General features: G+C 36.6%; 1 pseudogene; it reads left to right on the top strand.

Moving 5' to 3' along the window:
• Positions 1 to 11,696: 11,696 nt before the first annotated feature.
• On the top strand, positions 11,697 to 12,274 carry LOC149135841 (histone-lysine N-methyltransferase SETMAR pseudogene; annotated as a pseudogene).
• The last annotated feature ends 6,094 nt before the right edge of the window (positions 12,275 to 18,368 follow it).

The following is an 18,368-nucleotide window of genomic DNA, read 5'->3' on the forward strand; positions in this document are numbered from 1 at the left end:
CACGCACATAGACAGAGAGACATACACACGCACGGATACATGTATACTGAGAGAGAGAGAGAGAGAGAGAACATGAATAATGACTGTTAAAGTACTAATACTGTAATCGTATGAGATTGCTTCCGGCTGTCCTTGCCAGAGGGACTCGTGCTAATGAGATATGTGATGTCACCTGCGGATACGTTAAATGCGGTTAAGAGGGAGATAGAAAAAGGAAATCGGAACGATGAAGGAAAACGAAATCAATATCGGGGCCAAAACAATAGAGAATGCATAAACAGATACATACATACATACATACATACATACACACACACACACACACACACACACACACACACACACACACACACACACACACACACACACACACACACATATATATATATATATATATATATATATATATATATATATATATGCATACACACAAACACAGGGTGTTGAAAAAGTCTCTCCGCAGTAAGTATTTTATTGCAAAATAAATATTTATAAGATGGTATAAGACTGCAAAAGAATATATTAGACTTTAAAAAACTTTATAAGAGAATAAAAAAGTCTGGTGATATTAAATCAGGTAATCTTGGTGGTCAAAGTCCCTTCGAAATATCCAACCATCATGTCCACCTGGAATTGTTTCGTATCAAATTCATCTTTCCAAGCAACAGGAAGTATAGACGTAAGCAGGCACACACACACACACACTCTTTTTCTCTCCCCCTCTCTCTCTCTCTCTCTCTCTCTCTCTCTTACACATGCACCCACACTCTTTTTCTCTTCCCCCTCTCTCTCTCTCTCTTTCTCTCTCTCTCTTACACACGCACATATACACACGCGCGCGCATACACCAACATACGTAACATACCAAAGACAGGATAAGACATTCACCAACTGTCCGGGAAAATATTACATAAAGGAACTCGTTAAGTTTGTATCTAATAGATTATAAACAACTAAACTTGTGTGTTTAATGAAATAGGTAAATAATTTACCGTCGAAGTATCTTACAAAAAATAGGTGTTTACTCGAAGGAGTGTATTCATACAATTTGGTATTTCGCCAGGTGGACGTGCCATCCGTTGTTAACAACCTCTGCATTACTCGGTTTACCGTAGTTGATGAGATGCGCAGAAAAGTACTGTGGTTGCAGATCCTGGTGTAATTGTTTTTTATGATGCTCGCATTTTCCATAATCCATCTGTTCATAAGAACTGCTGTCCTTGATCAGTCAAAGACCCAGACTGAGTAACTGGCCTCTGGAACGTAGCCAGACGATCAAATGCGTCTATCAATTGGGTTATGTAATCGGTGAGGCTTCCATCTTAGCTTTTTACAGAGGACTTGTGTGAAATAATGACGATTTGTGGGGAAATACTGGGCATTGATGAGAACCATCTGGTTGGATTGTTTGGGAAGACTTTGAAACGGGAAACTATGGATAACTTTTAGAATTCCATAACCTGACAATGCTACGGAGATAGAGGATATTGCCAGTTAATGGCAAATTCTTCAGGCATAGAACTTCTGTCAACCGATTCTGTCCGTAACGACGATAGAGCGATGAAACCGTTCTGCTTGTACTCAGTCGGAGTTGGAGTGTTGCTTACATTTGCAGTTTTGTCGGAAAGCTGATATAAGTGTATAGAAGGGATCTGTTCATAGGCCAAATTCATCATGATGAACACATCGCTCTCTCTCTCTCTTCCTGTAGCTAAGAAACGTAGAAAAGTTTTTCTTCGTTGGTGGTTATGGCAGCAGAGACGGAGCGTCGACTGAACAGACTAAGGACGGACGGTTTTTTTTTTCTGAAGAAGGTGAAAGGAGAAAAAAATTTATCTTCAATAAGTTGTATTAATAAAGGCGGCGAGCTGGCAGAAACGTTAGCATGCCGGGCGAAATGCTTAGCGGTATTTCGTCTGCCGCTACGTTCTGAGTTCAAATTCCGCCGAGGTTAACTTTGCCTTTCATCCTTTCGGGTCGATTAAATAAGTACCAGGTAGTCATGATGGATATACTAGGCTTCGCATATTTTACCCTAGTGTCCCTTTGATTGCATGCACTGCTCTCTCACTCAGTAATAATAATAATCATAATAATAATAAAATTAATGAAAACAATAATAATAATAATAATAATAATAATCCTTGCTACTATAAGCACAAAGCCTAACATTTTGAGGGAATAGTGTGACAGATGGAATCGACCTCGAAGGATAAAATACTAAATCGATCTCGGTGGAATTAAATTTCAAAACGAAAGCCAGAAAAACGCCAGTTAGCATTTTGCTGTTGTGCTTATGAGTTTGTCGGCTCACTACCATATCAATAGTCCTTTCTTCTATAGGCACAAGGTCTGAAATTTGGCGGGAGGGGGTCACTCGATTAGATCGAGACAGTATGCTGATCTTTTTTAAAACGGGGGCCACATTTTTCATTAATGTTTTACGTAGTGTTTTTGGTACGGAAAGACTTTCAAACTTCGTATACTTATCTATTTTGTGTTATAGAACAGAAAAATATTTTTGTATTCGAATTTATTTCATGTAAAAAATTGTCTTATTTCGATAATTTCAACCAATCACTGACAAGTGTTCAGTTGTTTACATTTACTCCTTTGGCTGATTAAGCGGTGTAAAGCGTATTTAATTTCCATAGCTTCGTTTTGCTTTTTTCTTTTTAAATTTGCTGTTTTACCCTAACCCTAACCCTAACCCTATCACCGATAGAATTGTTTCAGAATCGTTTGTTTATGTAGTCGGCACTTAATGTATATCGGCTGAATGGACGTCAGTGATTGGTTGAAATTACAGAAATACGACAACTTTAACATGGAATAACTTATGGATTTCTTTTTTTTTTAAGAAGACTAAGAGAAAAAGCTGTTTTATATGACACATTCTACCAGTGTTCCAAGTTTCAAAGTGTTTCGTTAATGAAAAATGTGGCCCCCGTTTTAAAAAAGATTCCAGTATGCAACTGGTACAAATTTATCGACTCCGAAAGGATGAAAGGCAAAGTCGATCTCGGGAGCGGAATTTGAACTCAGAACGTAGCGGCTGACGAAATACTGTGAAGCATTTCGTCCAGCGCCCTAACGATTCTGCCAGCTCACCGCCTACAAATAATAAGAATTATAAAGATAATAAGAATTATTATCATTGTTGCTATTGTTATTATTATCATTGCTAACGAAACCAAAATGGTGTGCTTATATATTTGGTATTATGGTATATATATATATATATATATATATATATATATATATATATATATAGAGAGAGAGAGAGAGAGAGAGAGAGAGAGAGAGAGAGGAACGAACACGTTACAATGAAGTAGAGAAATTTGAAAAGACAACACGAAACCGGTTATTTCTCAAAATACAATGTTTATATACCAAAAAGATTTTATAACATTTTTCTAACATTTTTCTGACATAATTTAAATATATACTTTAACCATGTAACACAAGCCTTCTGTAGTTTTTTTCACTCTTATTATCTTTTATATATATATATATATATATATATATATATATATATATATATATATATATATATATATATATAATGTCATACGCAAAGCGTCCAATCTCCAAACTCCTTTCGAACATTTTATATAAAGTTTACATAACCATAGAAATCGCGGGTTTGTAATTTTTATCAAAAACGATTTGACGTGGCAGAAAGTGTAGCAGACGCATCCTGACTAATTTTCTATTACCTGTTTATATAATAAACTCTGATAAGATACAACGCGTAGCATAATTAGGTGTATATACATGTGTGTGTATGTGTGTGTGTGTGTGTGTGTGTGAATATTGACGTATCAGAGGTGTTTATTTATGCGTGAGTTGTGTGAGCACATGTGTTTAATGCCTGCGTATATGTGTGAGATCTGTGTGTATACGTGTGTATGTCTCTTCTATATTTTAAATTATAAATCTTCCACTCAGGAGGGAGCCGGTTTCCAGCGAAGATACAAAGCTCCATCTTCGGGATGTAATTAACACAGGCAAATTCACATATGCATGTTTGCCATTATTCAGTTTATTTCAAGCTTTCTTGCCAATAGAGAAATAATCGGTTTCTAACCTAGATCCAAGACTCCTTCATTTGAATTTCAACATCAACAACGGGGTATTTTTGTTTGTATGTATGTATGTTATTGTTCAGTTTTATTTCAAAATTTCTTACCAATAAAGAGCCGGTTTCTAACCCAGATCCAGGGCTCCTTCAGTAGAATTTCAGCATCAACAGCAGAGTATTTATAATTATATGTATGCATGCACGTATGTATATGTGCAGGTTTTTATGTTTTGTTCCATGCATGTCTTCTCATGCAGATACTTGCATATCTAGACATGCTCATATATACTTAAATGAAAAACTTCTGGAAAGCTTTGCAGATTTTTACAGTTCCAGTGATAGATTGGATCTGTAGACTTCGAATCAGCTTTCTCTTTTCTGGTTTTGAGATGTTTAATTTCTCAAGATTGGTATTTAGGCAGCGTGTTACATATCCCAGGGCCCCAATAATTACGGGTATAAACCTGAACTTTTAATCTGGATAGAGTAACTGCAAAGTTCAGTGTAGGTATTCTCTTTTTCACTGATCTTCAGCCTTATATTCACATCCGCTGGGCATCTAATTTCCACAACAGTGCACAGTTTCTCTTCTCTATCCCAAATAATTATATCAGGTCTGTTGTGCTTACATTTCATCGGTTACATTTTAATAAGGTTTTCACCAGTACTCCTTTTTATTATGAGTGACCATGGCTTCTACCATTATGTATGTATGCATGTATGTATGTCACTATTCAGTTTATTTCAAGATTTCTTGCCAATAGAGAAAGAACCGGTTTCTAACCTAGATCCAAGGTTCTTTCATTGGAATTTCAACATCAACAAGGTATTTTTGTTTGTATGTATGTATATGTGCAGTTTATATGTTTTGTTTTATGTATGTATTCTCATGCATATCGTTGCATATCTGGACATGCTCATATATATTTGAATGATAAACTTCTGGAAAGTTTTACAGATTTTTACAGTTCCAGTGAAGGATTGGATCTGTTGTCTCAGAATTAACTTTCTCTTTTCTGGAGAAAGTTAATTCGAAGTGTTTTAATATTTAGGCAGTGTGTTTATGTATGTATGTATGTATGTATGTATGTATGTATGCATGCATGTACTTGTGCATATGTATTACTCAGAATATTTAAGTTTTGATCAGAATTTGCCCAGGCCATGACTGATTTAACAGTATCACATGGAAAAGACATTTAATGATGTTACCTATTACGGTCATTCTTAGGCACCATAACCCATTCACACATGCATCTGTGTTTTTGTATTTATGTATTTGTCCGCCAATGTGCGTAATTGGGAATGTGCATGCATCTCTACGTCTGGACATCTGTATAAATATGTTTACGAGTCTGTCTCTCTAGCTGTATTTTTTTTATTTTACAGCACTGTGGGTATGTGTGTCAGTTCGCCTGTGTGTGTTGGCATGAGCATGTATACATGTATGTGTATACATAGAAGCAAGTGTATGCGTGTGTATATGTCAGTAATTGTAGTGTGAAAATATGTGAGTTTGTTTGTAAACAGTGAAACTGCGCACACGTATTTGCAGGTCTAAATGCATGTATAAAAGCGCTGAGTACGCAATCTTGCATGCATTTCTAATTGTCTGCATATAAAGACTGCGCATATTTATACAAACATACAAACACACACACACACGAGGGAGTACCCAAAAGAAGCCGGAATTTTGTTGGAATATTATTTTATTTACTTAGTGTTTACACTTTTATCGCCTTCAAAGTATTCTTCATTTGAAGCGATGCATCGGTCCAGACACGTTTCCCACTGTTGGAAGCAGTCCTGGAACTCTTGCGAAGTGATTCCTTTTAACGCTTCTGTCGTTTTTTTCACTCCTTCCACATCTGTAAAATGTTTTCCTTTAAGGACTTTTTTTTTTCGAGGGACAAAAAGAAAGCTGCAAGGAGCAAGACCAAGTGAGTAGAGTGAATAGGGAGGATGGTTAGCGGGGTCATGCCATTTTTAGTTAAAAACTGTCTCACACTCAAGGTGGCGTGCGAAGGTGCATTGTCGTAATGAAACCACCGCTTTCCACTTTGCCACAGACCGGGGCGTTTTCGTCTCGCCGTATCTCGTAAACGCTTCAGAACTGCCAAGTACAATGTCTACTAACCAGTTTGATTTGCAGGGGGAAAGAAACTGTGTGGGTGATTCCTTTCGAATCGATGAAACAGACCAGCATCGTCTTGACGTTCGACTTCGCTTGACACACTTTGGGGGGGGGGGCGTGGTGTGAGTGCTTCCACTGACTTGATTGCTCCTTCGTTTCCGGGTCGTAGCCATGGAATCAACTTTCGTCACCAGTGATGACCTTCGAAAAAGGTTCGGGTCAACTTATACCTCATGTCCTGATCCACATTTCCTTTTATTGGGTATTCCGTCATCGGAGACAAAATATAAATCGTATAAATAAGAGAATATAGAGACAGATGTAAAGACAAATTTGATGTAGAGAAATGTGTAGCAAAGTATGAAGTTCAAGGTTGGTTATAGCTCATAGCCCATCCTGTTCCGGGGGGTATGAGAGATTATCCATATTCCCGTGAAGGTGTATCTCCTAGGTAAGTCGGTGGAGGTAAAGGACATGGACCGCACCTATTTTCGGTTATTTCTTTTTCTACAGAAATCCACCTTTTCGACTGCAGAGATTCCGAATCTGCAAAAAAAAAAAATTCGGCATTTCAAAATTTTAATTACGACCCTCCACCAACCCCACCCCACAGTTTTTCACTTTTTTTTTTTAGAATTTAAAAATTTTTGGGGCGAAATACGTAGAAAAATACAGAGATTAATGTTTCTGAAAAAAAATTTGGTAAAATTTCAATTTTTCAAAAAAAACAAAAAAAAACAAAAACAAAAAAAAAAACAATACTAAACACCCCACCCTCTACTAAAATAGCGGATGTAAAAAAGTATCTAAACAGAAAACTCGACATGCTAGAGGTAGCAGCTAAACGACGAATCACTTTTTCAAAATTTTAATTTGCCCTCACCCCCCTTTTTTCTTTGTCAGAGGGGTGAGTGGAGAGGGGGAAGATTAAAATTTTGAAGACGTGTTTTAGGGGTTTTCAGAATCTTCAGTTTTTATGTACTCTCCAACCAGAAAGTCCGACAAGCTAGAAACAATAGCCAAACCGAAGATCCACTTTCTAAATACGAATTTCCCAAAAAGAAAAAAAAAAAAAATTTTTTTATGTCATTTTGTTGTGTTTGCGTGCAAAAAACTAATTTTTTACATACTTCTCTTAATTCCAAAAGACCCTCAACAACAACACGTTCACTTTCTGCCACAGATGCACTGGCGGAGGGGAGGGGTGTTTATTTATTTATTTATTTATTAAAAAAAAAAATCAAAATTTTACAATTCTTTTTTTCAGAATCATAATCTCCGTATTTTTCTACGTATTTCGCGAAATTAAAGAAAATTCTAAAAAACAGTGAAAAATTAGGGAGTGGGGGTGGGGATTAAAATTTTGAAATGCCGATTTTTTTTTTTTTTTGTAGATTCGTAATCTCCGCAGTCGAAAAAATAAATTTCTGTAGAAAAAAAAACCAATAAATATATAAATAAAAAATAACCAAAACGGGGAGGCGCAGGAGTGGCTGTGTGGTATGCAGCTTGCTTACCAGCCACATGGTTCCGGGTTCAGTCCCACTGCGTGGCACCTTGGGCAAGTGTCTTCTACTATAGCCTCGGGCCGACCAAAGCCTTGTGAGTGGATTTGGTAGACAGAAACTGAAAGAAGCCCGTCGTATATATGTATATATATATATATATGTGTTTGTGTGTCTGTGTTTGTCCCCCCCACCATCGCTTGACAACCGATGCTGGTGTGTTTACGTCCCCGTAACTTAGCGGTTCGGCAAAAAGAGACCGAAAGAATAAGTACTAGGCTTACAAAGAATAAGTCCTGGGGTCGATTTTCTCGACTAAAGGCGGTGCTCCAACATGGCCGCAGTCAAATGACTGAAACAAGTAAAAGAGTAAAAGAGTAAAACGGGGGGCGGTCCATATCCTTTACCTCCACCGGTAAGTCCATAGTTCGGGAAGCGGGTTGAGTAATGTATCCAGTCGAGAAAAGAGAAGCACAGATCTAACAGCTTGATATCCATGCGGATATTATCTCGATTTGTAGACTGCTCATCAACAGCCCACAAATGTCTTCTTTCACTTGTAACTTATTTAGCAGAATTATGTCAAGTCATACAGTTAACTTCCACAACAGTACATGTTTTATTTTGTGCTCCCAAACAAGAATATCAGGTTAGATTTAATTTCGTTCCTGCTCCTATTCTTAGGTTTAACCAAAATTTTTTGAACTACCAGTCTCAATATTCTCATCATTATTTATTATTGTTTTCTTTCGTCTTTTATTTCAGTCTGTTTTTGTTAACATTACACACCTTACGGCTGTGTTTTATCTAGAGAACATTCTTTCGTAGTTGGCAACGATGTAGTTTATTTCTTTACTGTTGCTTAGCCTGTATTTGTTGTCAGTTGATGCTTTTAACATGTCTGTCTGTCTGCCTGCCTGCTTGTATGTATATCTATCTATCTATCTATCTATCTATCTATCTATCTATCTATCTATCTATATATCACGGTTTAGATTTAATTGTCGGGAAAAAAGAATACACAGCATCATAATAGAGATTAGTAATATATTTGATTTTGGTCGCATCCAGTCTCTTGCTACTCCGAGTTTCAGCGGTAAGCAGCGCAAGTCATAACTTGCCCGAAAGAACCTGAGCACCAGTTGCAACTCCGATACCAAGAGATTGACTCGACCAATATATATATACATATATATATATATATATATATATATATATATATATATATATATATATATATATATATATATTTATATATATATATATATATATATATATATATATATATATATATATATATATATATATGAAAGATAATAAGAGTGAAAAAACTATTCGTGTCATTCAGTGTGTGTGTGTGTGTGAAATTTATAGAAAAATAAAAAAAACGAAGGCGGCGAGCTGGTAGAAACGTTAGCACGCCGGACGAAATGCTTAGCGGTATTTCGTCTGCTGTTACGTTCTGAGTTCAAATTCCTCCGAGTTCGACTTTGCCTTTCATCCTTTCGAGGTCGATAAATTAAGTATCAGTTACGCACTGGGGTCGATGTAATCGACTTAATCCCTTTGTTTGTCCTTGTTTGTTCCCTCTATGTTTAGCCCCTTGTAGGCAATAAAGAAATAAGAAAAAAAAAAAACCAAGACAGGTGTATGAACTACAAGCAAGTGTATTAGTTTGACGGTCGAGAAAATGAAAAAGTCTTTTACGTTTCGAGCCTACGCTCTTCAACAGAAAGGAGTAAGAGAAAATAAACAGAGAGAGAGAGAATGAAAAATAAAAATTGTAGATTTCAGCGGTCCAGAATGGTAGACAGATAGATAGATAGACAGAGACAGATAGATAGATTGATAGATAGATAAATAGACAGATATTCATCCCAAGATTAAATGTAATACTCAGCAATATCTCTCTTCCATGTATTTTAAACAGACATCAGTTTCCTGTTATTTATTTATATATTCATATCTTCAATGATCATTAGCAAATCACATATGTTTTCGCTTTATTCTATAATAATTTTCAATGCATTTAATTAAGATAAATATTATTGAAGCACGGGTGCACTAGTTCTTTTAATAATCTAATTGCTGCCATTAATAAATAACATATCGCTTGAAACAAGATAATTATTTTTATCATTAAAAACCAACACAGCAGATGTAATGCTCTCGCTTGGTTCGTAGAACATTCTAAAGTAAACTAGAGCCAATCGGTCTTTCATCAGCGAATTGACAGGATCGTTAGAGCATCAGTTAACGGATAAAGTGTCTCTCGGCATTTCTTCTTTTTCTTTTTGCGCCCTTATAAAGCCTAGCTAGGCTCATGGGCCCGGTTTCCCGGTTTCTATGGCGTATGTGTTCCCCCCAGCTGGACGGGACGCCAGTCCATCGCAGCGTTACTCATTTTTGCTTGTTGAGTGGACTGGAGCAACGTGAAATGAAGTGTTTTGCTCAAGAACACAACACGTCGCCCGGTTCAGGAATCGAAACCATAATCTTAAGATCATGATACTAACACCCTAACCACTAAGCCACGCGCCTTCACGCATAATATCATAGTGCTCTTCAAAAGCTACTTGAACAGATTCAGTGGGTATAAAGGCAAGGGCTGCTACCATCCTCATTTTGAGAGAAAATTCAGTATTGTCTTGATAATGCTTTTGAGAGCCAAACTCCTGCATTCCCCTATATTCTGACACAAATAAAAGCAGCAACCTTTAACATCACTTTCAGGAAAGTGCACAAATAGAGTATTCTGCATTGCTGTTTTCAAAATCTATCATTGCACTCAGAGGAGTGCAATTAGCCAAGTTCTTTACTTCCTGTATTTTGTTATAAGTTATCCGAGTTTTGTCCGGCAAGTGCGCATAGATGAAGGGTATAGTGTGTTGATCTAAGGCATGAATCGCATACAATTGGCTAAACATTTCAGGAACTACTTTAAATGTTCCATCAAAGCACCAACAAGGAGAATTTGTTTTAGAAATTCTATGCCGTTCCAAATAGCAAAATCCTTTTACCGTCAAACGTTGAAGCATAAAACAAAAAAAAAATTCCTATTGGCTGTTAATTTTTTACAGTTTTCATATATAATAAGATCTTGAGCACATGATGGCAACGGTAAATGGTTCGCTTTCTTCTATTTATAGCGTCTTACATTTCTTCGAGTGGAGGGTGCAATGGCCCAGCGCTTAGGGCAGCGGGCTCGCAGTCGTAGGATCGCGGTTTCGATTCCCAGGCCGGGCGTTTTGAGTGTTTATTGAGCGAAAACACCTGAAGTTCCACCAGGCTCCAGCAGGGGATGGTGGCGAACCCTGCTGTACTCTTTAACTACATCTTCCTCTCACTCTTTCTTGCTGTTGTACCTGTATTTCAAAGGGCCAGCTTTGTCACACTCTGTGTCACGCTGAATCTCCCCGAGAACTACGTTAAGGGTACACGTGTCTGTGGAGTGTTCAGTCACTTGCACGTTAATTTCACGAGCAGGCTGTTCCGTTGATCGGATCAACTGGAACCCTCGACGTCGTAACCAACAGAGTGCCAGCCACCATACATTTCGTCGAAGGGTGTGGAGCGAAGGTATTTTTGTAGCTGTTTCTTCTGATATAAATATACGAGTGAAATTGTATAAAAAAAATTAAAATATTTATTAGTTGCTATTTTTGAGTAAAATTTAGGAATAGATATAAATATGAAATTTGTAGTAAGGTATATGGTAAACTTTGACGGCTGCTCATTTTGCGCCATTATCATATTTTGACAATCTTTATTTCTTGTTAGAAAGCTGACACATCTATTTAATTATTCCAATTCATTTTGAGCTTTATAAAGTATTTATAAATCATTTTTTACAATTTTTGTTTAGAGATGGATAAATCGGAAATTCGTACAGTTTTGAAATACGAGTTCTATCTTGGAAATACAGCATCATGGAAACCTGCATTATGCTCATTTTTTAATCGAATTGTAACAATGTGATGAGAAATGGATCCAATAAAACAGCCGTAAACGTTCAGCACAATGGCTGGAGAAAGACGAGCCACCAAAACATTCTAAAAAGCAAAATTCATCAAAAGAAGCTGATGATATGTGTTTGGTGGTCTGGCGCAGGTGTGATCCATTATAATTTCATTAGACCTGACTCATCAATCACAGCCAAAGTATACTGCTGCCTACTGGACCAAATGATGCAGAAACTTACAAACCCCCACCCCCAGCCTAGATTAGTCAACAGATCCACTCCTATTTTATTGCAAGACAACACCAGATCACACATCGCAAAAATGACATTGGCGAAACTACATGAGTTGGAGTAGGAAGTTCTCCATCATCCACCATACTCATCTGATCTTGTCCCCACTGACTACCACTTCTTCCAGAATTTGGATAACATTTTGATAGGAAAAAATGTAATTCCGATGATGCTATAATCAGGCCTTCGAAGATTTTATTGACTCTAGATTGCCAGGCTTTTACAGTTCCGAGCTGGACAAGCTACCACTGAAATGGCAAAAGTATATTGACAATACGGGTGCATACTTTGATGAATAAAACTATTCCTTGTATTTATAAAACATTAGCAAACTTTTTGTCTCTTTTCTACAAATTTCCTAACAGTAGGAACGAAACACTGACGTTGATTTGCTCAACCAATCCCACCCATAAAATGTATAGTCCTCTACCACTGCATGAGATCTTTTGTTGATATTTTATTCTAATTTTACTTGTAAATTTTTGTTTTCATTTTCTTCATTTATTTCCCGAACTCAAGAATAGCTTATTTTTTAAATATTATTTTTTCCAATCCTCTTAGATGTAAACATATGCCATTCCTCTGCTGTAACACATATTCACGGCTCTGGTAACTGGTGAGTCATAAGTATTGCTTTGTCGGAGTTATTGGGTTAGTGTATAATTATTGCGGGGTTTTTTTCAACAAATTTTATTCAACAAAAACTAATGGGAAGCAGAAATTGAAGTAGATGGTGAATATGCTCCGGAATAATCATTTAAAGATGTTTTTGTTACATGTTATTTTTTTTGTTGAATAAAATTTGTTGAAAAAAAAAAGCCGCAATAATTATGCACCAACCCAATATTAAACAGCATTAATCACCAAGCTTCAATGTGTAACTTCCTAAATTATGCACATGTGCACATATACACTTTATGCAAGAAAAAAGTACACAAAGAAATATTTAACTATAATTAAAATACATTTGTTCCAAACATCGATTTAATGCTGGTAACGAACGAAATTTTGTGTTCGTTGGCCATTTTGTTTTTAAGATTTAGAATATTTTCGTTTCTTGTGCAACACTAAACCAGCTTCGATAAAGGTGACAGGTGTGCAGTTAGCCTAGCTTAGCCTTTAGGTAGTTCCGGAAACACCAGATTTCCACGAAGAGTGAAGGTTCTAAGAGATTTGAGTGATATATCTAGCAGATAGAAAAACTGCGTAGTGACACCAAAGAACATTATGCATACGTGATAAACATATCTTTGAAACACACACACACAAAAAAAAAAGAATTACTGCAAGGTATTTCCTTTAGAATATCTTTATATATACTTCTTGTGATTCATTAAGGTTTCTGCATACAAATGCACAAACGTGTCTTATCACTGCCAAAAAGAAGTATTGCATATCAAAACAACATTTGAGCTCACTGACGTCAAAATTAAGGAGAACAAAGGCAGCGAGCTGGCAGAAATTGTTACAACTATCATCGTTCCATCCTTTCACATTTTCGGACCTATTTTAACTTGGACTCATTCATCGTAACAAACGCAGAGACTATCACGTTAGATATTAATACCCATTATGATATCTCACCTTTGAGTCAGGCTCATGACCAACCTTCACTGCTTAACTTGTCCTCCTGCCGTGAAGATAACCGCGACCTTGATATTTCTCTCCTTCTGAGTACAGTTGTAAATAAGAAATATATAAATGCAGATTGAGACGATCGGGCGCAGCTGTTTGGACGCCGACGATCTGGTACGGTTGACTGAGCATTGAACCTGTTTTGGCGATTGTACGGCTTAGCGCTGGAGGCAAACATACATACACACACACACGCGCGCGCGCGCGTGTGTACATGTGCAGAAATAAGCGCATACAGATAGAGTGAGAAAAAGAGAAAAAGCGAGCGAGGGATTTGAAAGTTTATTGAGTGAATATGATTGACAAACACTTTCCCTGTCCTTATACACAGAAAGAGAGGTAGAGGGGGAAAGGGAGGGAAGGAGGGAGGGTGGAGAACGAGAGAAACATGAAGTCTGATGTCGAATAATCCAGCGCCGAATCTGCGACGTCAAATAAGCGGCAGCGTTTCAGCTACATACCCAATTCAGTTGTACAACTGTGGTGGTCATTTTAGGACTGGCATGCAGTTTATTAGTGGCTGAGGGTCTTATTGAATTCTGTAGTATGATAGTCGAACGGTATGATGTTGACTGTTGCGGTGCTGTTGCAACTGTTCTTTAAAGATACCATCTTGACGGCCAATGATTAAAGTCATTCCACCTGCGACCATCCCTGCTTTCATCCAGACACAGTTTAACTAAGCTCGTATTATTTAATGCGTTGTTTTCTTTGAGTGTTGTGCAAAACGTATAGAACATTTTGTTTCTATTTCTAGCAACTCGCACAACCATGTAGATCTCTTTCGACCCCAACACGACTGTCGTAAGTATTGTAGCAGGTCTAGTCGTTGCGGGACATGTTTGATTATATTTGCTTATCGTATTCTCTTTCTATAATGAAATGGTATTTCCTTTGCCAGCACGCATTGCTAACATAAATAATTTAAACAGAATATCAATGAACCTGGAAGAGGTGTAATTAAAGGAATCCAGTTTTTCTATCTTGTCGAAATATTTATATATCTGCCAAGTTCGTGTTTTACTCCTCCAGTTTTTTTCTCTTTCTTTTTTTTTTAGGAGCTTCGTGTCCTGGAAACACAAATTAGATTCTTAAAAATTTTGAATCGTACTAAACTACGCCAAATGTAACAGAAACCAGCACTTGCAATCGAGTAACCACCGTCAATCATAAATATAACCAAAGTCCTTAGTACAACAACCACTAAACACTACACCATTACGAATAAAATGAAAAAGTAAAACTAAAACCTCGACCATTTTGGCACAACTTAAACATTGACGGAGTCGTAAAAAAACAACAGGAAGTGACGAAACGAGAGGTTACAGGATGTTAGCAGTATGTAACCTTTCGAGAATAACATTTGATTTTGTATTTAAGGATCGTAGCATAACAAACATAAAAAAAGGCGGTGGATTAATTTGGTAATTATGCTGTCAGTTCCACACGTACCATGCTTTAATAAACCTTATGTTTTGATTAAACGTCTAAGCATGTATAAAGTCCGTCGAATGAATTATGTAAAATGACGCGTTACAAATAATGGTGTCTAGCTTAAGCATGACGTCAGCAATTTTGAAGAGTGAGAAGAAATCGATAGTATTACCATGAACTCCAGTTCTTGATTGGTACTTTTATGCTTATAATTTCATCGATATCGGAGGGATAAAAAGCAAAGTTGATGCCGGCGGAAGTTGAAATCAGAAGGTAAAGAGTAAGAAGCAACAACAACTATTACAACTAATAATAATAAAATTTGGGAAAGGGGTAAGTCGATTACATCGACCCCAGTAATCAACTGGTACTTAATTTATCGACCCCGAAAGGATGAAACGCGAAGTCGACCTCGGCGGAATTTGAACTCAGAAAGTAGCGACGGACGAAATGCCGCTAAGCATTTCGTCCAGCGCGCCAACGATTCTTTTCTACTCATGGCATAAGGCCTGAAATTTGGGGGTGGGTGGGGGAGGGGGCCCGGTGTATTAGATCGACCCTAGTACGCAACTGGTACTTAATTTATCTCCCCACCCTCAAAAGGATGACAGACAAAGCCAACCTCGGCGGAATTTGAACTCAGAACGAAAAGACAGATGATTTTATACGACGTGTTAACAATTCTGCCAGTAAACCGCCTTACTACTACTGCTACTACTAATAATAAGCAAATACATTTAATATAGTTATTGAAAAGGAAACTTGTGTGTGCCTGTATTTAATTTACGTTTATGGTATAGCAAAAATATCGATTACTCTAATGTACTTGAAACAGTTTTAAAAAAATCTCTCCATGTTCTGTATTAATAGGTAACATTAAAAGCGAAAATCACCATATGCTACCACGGAAAGGAATTTATTGTAATTTCTAACTATGACATAAGATTATGCACTTTAAATAGACAACGGTAGATCTCTAGTACTTTTTGGTTAAATAGTTGGGTTATCTCCCCCTGTTTTACAAGAAATATCGGTACTTTTGGTTATCTCGCGCAATTAAAAAAATTGTTTAACAATAAAACAAAACAAAAAGAGAAAAAAATTAATAAACAGAAAGAGTGAAACATCGTTTGAATCTGACAATATTTTTTCTAACAAAACATGCAAAACTGAAAAAATTAATAAACATGAAAGCTAAAAAAATTTAACACCTTACTGAATCTATAACATGTTGATAACAAATCATATAGTTCCTATTGAGGAAGCCAAACGTCAACGATCTGTTGAAGTATTGAAGCAAAAGGATCTAACTCTCTTGTAATCCAACCCCTTGTCGCCACAAACTCGATTTTTTAGTGGGGAGATAACCCAATTTTTTTAATGGCTATTTTTTAATGGTAGTGAGATAACCAAAAAGTACCCCTAATGTATCAGTCTACGAATGAATTTGAACATCAGGCAAGACTAAATTATGTCAAAATTTTGGTCTGACAATTGTAAAGTTTCAGTCATTCACCACTAACCTGCTTTTGCGATATTCCAGTATTTTTTCTAAAAAAAAAAAAAAAATGGTTTTGAAATTCTTAAATTATTCAATTTTTTTTTTTTTATGTTGGCATATGAAATTTTCCCTCACATTTTCACTTATACGTTCCAAACTCTTGTAGCTCCAATATACCCAAACACAAATTCCAGAGTGTAATAGTTGTAGTCATGTTCAGCTGATTCCGGAACCTTAAAATGATTAACTGTAAAACAGGCCCGCCTTTAGAGCATACAAATTTTATGTTAGTTTGTAGCAAAAATTAAGTTTCGCGTGGGCATGCGTGTGTATATATATATATATATATATATATATTTTCATACATTTTTTTTTTTTACTTGTCTACTTTTTTTTATTCCCCATCTTCGTCTTTTAACGCAGGAAATCTCTTCAACTAAATAACCCTTTTATTTATTTTGTCTCACTGAGTTCTGGCCAGCCCCCCCCCCCCCCATCTTCTCCGCTCCAACATTAGAATCTTTGATTTATCCATCAATCAAGTGACAGTCTACCATGCCGCTCTGTAAAATAATAAACAAACCGAAACTCTGTAAAAAAACATGTAAAACTAAGAGTTGTCCTTTATTTGAAAACCCGCAGATTCTAAAGAACATAATGCAAACATGCATATATATATATATATATATATATATATATATATATATATATATATATACGTGCATACAGTAACCTCTCGACCATCGCGGTGTTACGTTCCAAAACCCCACGCGGTAGGTGAAAATCCGCAAAGTAGAAACAGTACTGCACTGTATATTTTTTAAAATTATTTTTATAATTTGTATATATTTATCTTGTTTATGTATAAGCTTTTATAAACTCTCCTCATTCTCTTTTTCCTGCCTCCCGAGTTTCGGTTTCCATACAGTATGTGCGATTCCTTGTTCAGTCAACTACGGGACACTACGTATTTTCTTTTAGTATATTTTAATTAATGTGTTATACAGTGTTGTACTGTTCTGTATTCTTATTTATTAAGTTATTAATTTATAGGCGTAAAAATGCTTATTTTATCACAGAAATAATTAAAATATAGAAAAATATAAAGATCTATCGGTCGCGAGGAGTCTGCGATATAAATTTACATATATTAGCCAGAAAAATCTGCGATGTACTGAGGGCACAGTAGGTGAACCGCGATATGGCGAGTGATTTCTGTACATCAACAAAAAAGGCAGGAAAGGCAGTAAAATGTGACAATCGATGCAGACTTTGTGGAGTTAACACTTAAGGTATCACCCATATCATAAGCAGTTGTCCGAAAATGTCATCACGGTATTATGCTTAAATAGTCTTGATTATTAATTCTGCCATAAAGGGAAACCATTGGGCCGGCGGATTTCCAAGATATAGCCATCCAAATTATCACAGATCCTCCTGGTCAAGTGTTTCTTTTGGCTGTCTCCTCACGTACACTCGGCCAGTGGTCGGAAATAAGGTAAAGGATGACTCGTCCGTGAAAATAACATTCTTCCACTACTCTAGAGACCAATTCTGTAGGTTTCTACTCCACTCTAAACGCTTTGCAACGTTTGTTTTTGAAAGTAGTGTTTTTGTAATTTCAGCCGTCCTGTGAAATCCGGCTTTGTGCAGCTCCCGGCGAACAGTTTTTTTGGAAACTGGGTTCCCGAGGTGGTCATTAAACTCTGCAGTAATTTTGGGAGCTGTAGTTTTGTGATCCTTTCAAACAATTCGCGTAGAAGTCCGACGGTCCCTGTCTAAATTTTTTTTCGACGAGGAGATTTTCCCTCTTTCTCAAAGGC

Source organism: Octopus bimaculoides, chromosome 5 (genome assembly GCF_046866305.1).
Source record: "Octopus bimaculoides isolate indiv1 chromosome 5, ASM4686630v1, whole genome shotgun sequence".
Taxonomy (NCBI): Eukaryota; Metazoa; Mollusca; class Cephalopoda; order Octopoda; family Octopodidae; genus Octopus; species Octopus bimaculoides.